The following is an 8322-nucleotide window of genomic DNA, read 5'->3' as shown; positions in this document are numbered from 1 at the left end:
GTCTCTTATTTCAAAGAACCTTGCCCCTGGGGATCTTGTTAAAAGGCAGATTCTATTTCCCTTTCTTGGGGAAGACGCCTAAGGGTCTGCATTTCTGACACACGGTCCAGCGATGCTGATGTTGAGGGTTCCCGGGACACATTTTGAGTAGTCAGCAAAAATATTTAACCATCTGGATTGTGAAGATTGGGGGCTGGGTGTGGTGAACGTGGGACCAGTGTAAGGCATCGTGAGGCTTGGAGATTGATCCTGGCCGTACACATCTGTGGCTCCTAGCTGAGGCAGAGCCCTTAATTTAGTTGCGATTTGAAAACATAACAAAGAATACGCTTTTAAAAATTGAGGGATTAAAAAAAAATTCCCATTATAGAACATATGGAAAATGTAGAAAAAAGGAAGAAGAATCATCCATCTCTCACCCCAAAGACAACCTGTGTTTGCAAATCTTAGCACATTTTTTCATTAATTTCTATGGAAACTGTGGTTTACTTTTTTCTATACGTAATTTTGATTATATGGTAGATATATTCTCTGTCTGGCTATTTTTTCATTTACACAATAACTTTTAATGTTTTTATGAATTTGTATTTAATAGTTGCGTCATATTCCATTCTATGAAGACAGTTCACAGTTGCAACCTTACCTCTGTTTTTGGCTCTTTGTTTCTAATATTTTGCTATGATATATAATTCCTCTGTTTAGGTTTATCTCCTCAGATTCTCACATTTAGGTAAAGAATATGAGCAGTTTAAGGCTTAAGGAAGTTTCTTTTTTAAACAATTATAGTCTTTCTTTCCTAAATGAAAATCATCTGGGAAATTTATCTGTGTGAGGGCAGATTAATAGAGATGACCACGTCTGAAGAAGACGCTCTTTTTTTTTTTTTAAGATTTTTTTATTTATGTATTTGAGAGAGAGAGAGAGAGCATGTGCGCTCATGAGTGGGGGAGGAGAGGCAGAGGGAGAGGGAGGGGAAAGAATCTCAAACAGACTCCCTGCTGATTGCAGAGCCCAACATGGGGCTCCGCCTCAGGACCCCGAGATCATGACCTGGCCCTAAACCAAGAGTTGGATGTTTAACCGACTGAGCCACCCAGGCGCCCCAATAGCCCATTTCTTTTTAGTGCTGAATACTATTCCATTGTCTGGGATATTATTTATCACAGTTTATCGACGATCCATTTACATATCGAAGGACATCTTGTTTGTTTCCAAGATTTGGCCATTATGAATAAAGCAACTATAGACATCTGTGTGCGGGTTTTTGTATGGACATAAGTTTTCAACTCACCTGGAGAAATGTCCTCTCTTTAAAAATATTTTTTCGGGCACCTGGGTGGCTCAGACGGTTAAGCGTCTGCCTTCGGCTCAGGTCATGATCCCAGGGTCCTGGGATCGAGTCCCGCATCGGGCTCCCTGCTCCTTGGGAGCCTGCTTCTCGCTCTGCTTCTCTCTCTCTCTCTGTCTCTCATGAATAAATAAATAAAATCTTAAAAATATATATATATATATTTTCTCTCTTGCTTTTTTTTTTTAAAGCCCTCTCCCATCCCCCTTTCTCTCTCTCATTCTCTCTCAATTTTGCTCTATTTTTCTAAAATATTTCCATAGCTCTGTCTTTGGACCTTTTTATTGATTTTTTAATTTCTAAGAACTTTTGTTGATTTGATTTTGGAATATTCCTTTTTTTTTTTTTACAGCATCCTGTTCACGTTTCATGGGAGCAGAAACGTTCTCTTGCCTCTCAGAGGATAGTGTTGGATAGTTTTTCCCTCCTTCTCTCATCGCATGGTTTCTGATTGCTACACGTTGCTTTTCCCTTTGGTTTCCTTTGTCTTCATCTTCCATGTGAGTTGCTTTCACAGATGTCTCATGAACCTCCGGGTGATTCTAACGCAGCTTAAGTTTAGAGAACCACCGCCAGAGTGTCTCTTCATCTCTCTGAAGCTGATGGTCCCAACTGAGATCCCACAGAGAAAAACACAAGCTTCAGTATCTTTTCCCCAGAAGAATTGAGCTTTTCTCTCCCAGCTGAAGCCCTTTCTTGAATGAAGTGTAATATGACAGCAGTCTTAGAAGTGGTTTCACAAATTATTCGTCCCTGCTCCCCTCCCCTAGTGTGTTTATTTGTACCACCGTACGTTCTTACACTTTGCCAGTGCCCCTGTCGTTCCTGTTTAGGTTGGAGGGCAGCCTGGCACTGGCCATCGGGAATCCGACGCTGACCTTGGCTGTCCTTACTTGTTGGGCAGATGTAAGTCGGGGCCAATGTCCTGGACCCAGAGCAGAAATCATAGCCCACTTGTGGCAGCATGCAACAGGCCAGCAAGGCTCCTGTCCAAGGCCACACCATCTTACCATTGTATTACTGCTCCAAACAGGAAGATGCGTGTTTGTGTAGAAGTACCAAGGATATGAAAAGGGAAGCCAAGGGCACGGGGTGTGGAGACAGAGCTGGGATATCAATTCCTACTGAAAAGGGGCCATATTTTCTTTTCTAATAAAGATGGATTTTTATTTCAACAATATATAGAATTATGTATCTTAACATGTGTTTGATTAATCTCTGTATCATTTGGTCATTGAAAACAGTTTTATAGACCTTCTATCACGTGTCCTAGAATGGGATGGGTATGCAAATATAAACAAAGGTGATTTCACAAAGAGAAGGAGGAATAATAATAATCATGCTACTAATAACAATAGTAACAGGGGTTTCCAATGATTAGATCCTTCCTGTATCTGTCAAGTACTTTACATATACTTTCTCTCTCTCTTTTTTTTTTAAGATTTTATTTATTTATTTGACAGAGAGAGACACAGCGAGAGAGGGAACACCAGCAGGGGGAGTGGGAGAGGGAGAAGCAGGCTTCCCGCAGAGCAGGGAGCCTGATGCGGGGCTCAATCCCAGGACCTTGGGATCATGACCTGAGCCGAAGGCAGACGCTTAACTGACTGAGGCACCCAGGCGCCCAACTTTCTCTTTTTTTATTAATTTATTTTTAAAATTAACTTTTCTATTTATTATTATTTTTAATTTTCTTTTTTTAAGTTCTCAAAACACCTTGAGAGGCAAGTCATATTATAATTATTATTCTTTTCTTATAAATGAAAACACAGTAATTTGTAGAGTCAAGAAATCTGCCCAATTACAGCTTCACTATAACCCAGGTACTAAGTTTCGGAGCCAGGATTCATTGATGACTCTGTGCTCCACAATCTTGGCCATGATTCCACATGGCCTACACAGTAGATATTCATTCACTCTTGAGTGAAGCTTCTGTCAGGACCCTATAAATCACTTAGACCCAAGAACACCCAGGTTTGGACACACTACCCATCTCATAAGAACCCCCTGTATTGGTTAGCTGTTGTCAGAGTGAGGCTGTGTAACAAACCACTCCTAGACTCTGTGGCTTAAAATAACAACATGTAATCTTAAGGATCTGCAGGTTATGGGTGGCTGCGCTTCATGCTGTGGTGGCTGGAGGCCAGGTGAGCTGAGTGGGGCTGGGTTGAGTGGGTCCACTGCTAGGGAGGCTGAACTCCTTGCTCAAATTCCTTTCCATCTGAGTTAATTCTGAGATTCAGCTTGAAGCGGGGTGGGGGTGGGGTCTGGGGGAAGCTCTTTTTGGAGCAATGACAGAAATGCAAGAGGGTGCACCTAGGTGCACAAACACATGGCATGTACCCTTGTTTGTGCTGTGTCTGATACCACCCCATTGTCTGAAGCAAGTCCCTTGGTTGAGCCCAAGGTCAAAGGGCAGGACTGCAAAGTCATATGGCAAAGAGCACACATATGTGGTGGTGGTGGTGACGAGTCGATGGGGACAATCTCACCCACTGCACCTGCCCACACCTGACACCTGCGGGCACAACATGCCTGTAAAGGAACATGTATAGGGTCCATGTGCAGCTTATGGAGGGACAATTACAAAAATTATAAGAGAATTATATGTATACTGTAAAAATACAGAGTTTGTAGTCTAGTGGGGAAGGTAGATAGTAAAAAAAATGAAAACAACTACAAAAAGGAATATTAGAAGTTATTTAATTGACTCTGGGCCTAAAGATAGTGGACACATTATAATTCTCTTGGGACAGATTCAGCATCTTTCTATAATTTTTTTTGTTTCTATTTTTGTTTTTAAAGATGTTTCCCTTGTCTCTGAAGTTTCTTTGGCTGACAGAATTAGAAATCACTGTCTTGGGGCACATGGGTGCCTCAGTCGGTTGGGCATCTGACTCTTGGTTTCGGCTTGGGTCCTGATCTCATGGCTCATAGGATTGAGCCCCTCATCGGGCTCTGTGCTCAGTGGGAGTCTGCTTGGATATTCTCTCCCTCTGCCCCTTCCCCTGCTCACACACACTCTCAAATAAATAAATAAATCTTAAAATAAAGAAATCACTATCTTATCCTTTTTTTTTAAGATTTTATTTATTTATTTGAGAGACAAAGAGAGCATGAGGGGGAGGGGAAGAAGGAGAGGGAGAAGCAAACTCCCCGCTGAGCAGGGAGCCCGACCCCAGGACCCTGGGATCATGACAGGAACTGAAGGCAGATGCTTAACTGGCTGAGCCACCCAGGTGCCCCCACCGTCTTCTTCTTTTAAGAAAGTATCTGGTGTGATGATGTCAGGAGCTTGATGGTGTCAGGTTTATCATCGATCCTTAAACATCAGTGTAATTTGAGAATTCCTTTTATTTATTTTTTATTTTTTAAAGATTTTATTTTTAAGTAATCTCTACACCCGACGTGGAGCTCAAACTCACAACCCTGAGAACAAGAGTTGCATGCTCTGCTGACTGAGCCAGCTAGGCACCCCAAGAATTCCTTTTACAAAGAGATGGGAAACCCACACAAATGGAAATATCAGTTATGTTAGGATGCCGAGAACATGGGTGGTAGCATTCTTTCTGTTGGGAATTGGTAATGCAGCTTTCCTAGGCCTCAGCATCTAATGAAGACCTTGAGATTGATTAAAATCCTAGGAAAACAGTCCGAGGCACAGCAGTGCCATCTCTCCATCTCCAGTGGATTCCCTGGTACTCCTGGCAACTTCTAGAATAGTTAACCTTGGTGGCCTTGAGTTTTTTTTCCCCTGACCTTGGTTGTCCCTGGTTCTGTTCTCTAGGCTGCCACCTTGTGGAGTTTTTGGGAATTGCATCTTCAACTGGGAGCCCTGCAGATTCACCTAATTGATCTGTCTGATGCTTTCCCTGAGAATCAGGGGTAGGGGGTAGAAAAGAATTCTCCTCACCCGAGTGACACTCATTACAAAGTGAGCTTGCTCTTTCAGTTTTCCTATAGTTACCCCTTTAGGACAATATTGACAGAGGGGCATTTGAATGGCCCAGCCAGGGGTGCCTGGGTGGCTAAGTTGATTAAGTGACTGCCTTCGGCTCAGCTCAAGATCCTGGAGTCCCAGGATCGAGTCCTGCATGGGGAATCCCTGCTCAGCGGGGAGTCTGCTTTTCCCTCTGATCCTCCCCCCTCTCATGCTCTCTCTCTCATTCCCTCTTTCAAATAAAGAAATAAAATCTTTAAAAAAAAATGGCCCAGCCATCACACCTGAAGAGCCCTCTGCCCCTTGCCCTGAGACGAGCCAGCATCCCTCAGTGGGATACAGACGCCTGACTGTCTCCAGTAGCGCCTCTCCAGTCCACCAGGGGTTCCTTTGCTCTCTCTCTTTTTTTTTTTATTACAAAAGTAATACATGGTTCCTTAGAGCTTATAGTCCAGTGGAAGAGACAGATTTTAAAAAGTAAACAAAACCAGTATTTACACATTATGGTGAGTGCTATGAAAGGAGTGGAATGGTGGGGGGTGGGGCAGGGAACCTTTATTAGGTTGGTAAAGGCAGGCTTGCCTGAGCAAGAGAGCTTTCAAATCAAAACCTGAAGGATGAGAAGGACCTGGCCATTAAAAGAGCGAGGAAGAGCATATGTGAAGGTGCTGAGGTGGGAAAGAGTTTGTTAAGTTGAAAATAACTGAGTGTGGCTAGATTGCAGTGAGCTAGAGGGGAGTGGTCGGAGTGGGGCTGGAAAGGGCAGCAGGTAACAGGGTCCTGTGGTGCATGGGAAGGATTCTGATTTTATTCTGAGTCCAGTGAGAAGATAAGAAAGGATTCTTTTTTTTTTTTTTAAGATTTTATTTATTTATTTGAGAGAGAGAGAAAGAGCATGAGTAAGGGGAGGGGTGGAGGGAGAGGGAGAAGCAGGCTCCCCGCTGAGCAGGGAGCCCCATGATGATGACATGGTGTTCGATCCCAGGACACTGGGATCACAACCTGAGCCAAAGGCAGACGCTTAACTGACGGCGCCACCCGGGCGCCCCAAGAAAGGATTCTTTTTTTTAAAGATTTTATTTATTTATTTGACAGAGAGAGACACAGTGAGAGAGGGAACACAAGCAGGGGGAGAGGGAGAGGGAGAAGTAGGCCTCCTGCGGAGCAGGGAGCCCGATGCGGGGCTCGATCCCAGGACCCTGGGATCGTGACCTGAGCGGAAGGCAGACGCTTAATGACTGCGCCACCCAGGCGCCCCCAAGAAAGGATTCTTAATTAGGGAAGTGATGAGGTCCATTTTCTGTTTTAAGTAGGTCACCATTGCTGCTGCATGCAGAATGGATGGAAGTGAACAGGAAGGGAAGTTGGGAGACCAGTTGGGAGCCTGGTGCCGGAAGCTGGGTGAGGAGTAACAGGAGCCTAGATCAGGTGGTGGCCGTAGAGACAGACGGATCTAGACGCATGCTGTCCAATATGGTAGCCACCGGCCACATGTGGCTACTGAGCACTTGAAAGGCATGAGTGTAAAAACACATACCAGATTTTGAAGGCTTGGTACAAAACAACTAATAAAATATCTCATTAATAATTTGCTTAGCTTCCTTACATATTGACATAATAATATTTTGGACATTTCATGATACATAAAATAGAATATAAAAAAATTTCACCTGTTTCTTACTTAAAAAAATGTGGCTACTGGAAAAATTTAAATTATGTATGTGGCTTGTACCTGTAGCTCGCATTATGTTTTTTTTGAACACTGCTGATATGGACAAAAATTACTGAATTTAAAAAATACTTTTCTAGCAAATTTACATTGGACACATTAGAAATTTCTAACTAGGTATAAATTTTCTTTTTCTGGTCCACTGAAGGTATTTATTTGATATAACAAAACAATACAGTTAGTGTTCAATTCCAACCACAAAGAGCAAAAGCAATGAAAAATTTGACAATGCACATAAAAAACCCCAAGATGTTTAATATGACAAATATCTATTCCCAAAATAATGTTCCTAAAATTCCTCAGTTATTGAAAACTATATAAAAATAGAAGGATGGTTAATAGGGACAGAGAGCATAAAACCAAAGATCTAACTCTGAGCAACTTTGCTGACAATGCATGATTGTCCCCCCTTGTTTACAGTTTGTTCAAGCTGTCTTTATACCAACAGAGTAGGCAGAGCATTTAGGTTCAGTATCAGTTACGCAACATTAGCATTAATTCGGACAACTACAGAGGGGGCATTATCTTCCTTTGAGCTGGCCAAGTGATCCCAGAAACAGCGGATCATTTCTCTGAATTGAGGATTTCATCCCCATAAATGCCACACACCTTCCAGACATATTTTAAGAACATATTTGATCATTTCTTTATGTAATATTTATAGATGATTTGAACTCAAAAGGGTGTCAGCTTACTGAGATTTTATTGTCTACAAAAATAACCTTAAGTCTGGAGTGGGGACTGCTTACCCCCCTTACTGAGGGCCTGTTGTGGGAGGCCGTTTTGGGCATAATGGGAAGAGCAGTGGCCTTTAAAGACTGAAGAGTTTGGCTTGACTTCAGCATCCATAATGTGTGAACTTGATCATGGTTCTGTCTTTCCAAACCTCACGTCCTTACTGGTGTTAGCTGCCACTTATCCCTCATCTTTAATCACACCCACAAGATAGGGAGGAAACCGAGTTTCAGGAAGGGTAAGGATTTACTGAAGGTTAAGTTGCTAGAAAGAGGTGAAGCCAGGACATGAACCCTGGTCTTTCTGGCTCCACGGTCAGCTGAAAAAAAATTTTCCCCTTTGCTGTGCCCCTTGCCAATTTCCCCGCCTACCTTTGAAACTCTCAGGAAGGTCAAATCAAATTGGTGAACCGACTTTGGAGAAATGCCATACAATGGACAAATGTAAGAGGTGATTAATGAAAGAGATGCAAACAGTAGGAGCATACTCGGAAGCTACAGACACTCACAAACTACTGTATAATGTAGCTGTGTCTGTTTAAATGAAGCGAATATCAATGTTGCTTTCTCA

Source organism: Phoca vitulina, unplaced genomic scaffold, assembly GCF_004348235.1.
Source record: "Phoca vitulina isolate PV1807 unplaced genomic scaffold, GSC_HSeal_1.0 scaffold40, whole genome shotgun sequence".
NCBI lineage: Eukaryota > Metazoa > Chordata > Mammalia > Carnivora > Phocidae > Phoca > Phoca vitulina.
This window is presented reverse-complemented; position numbering follows the sequence as displayed.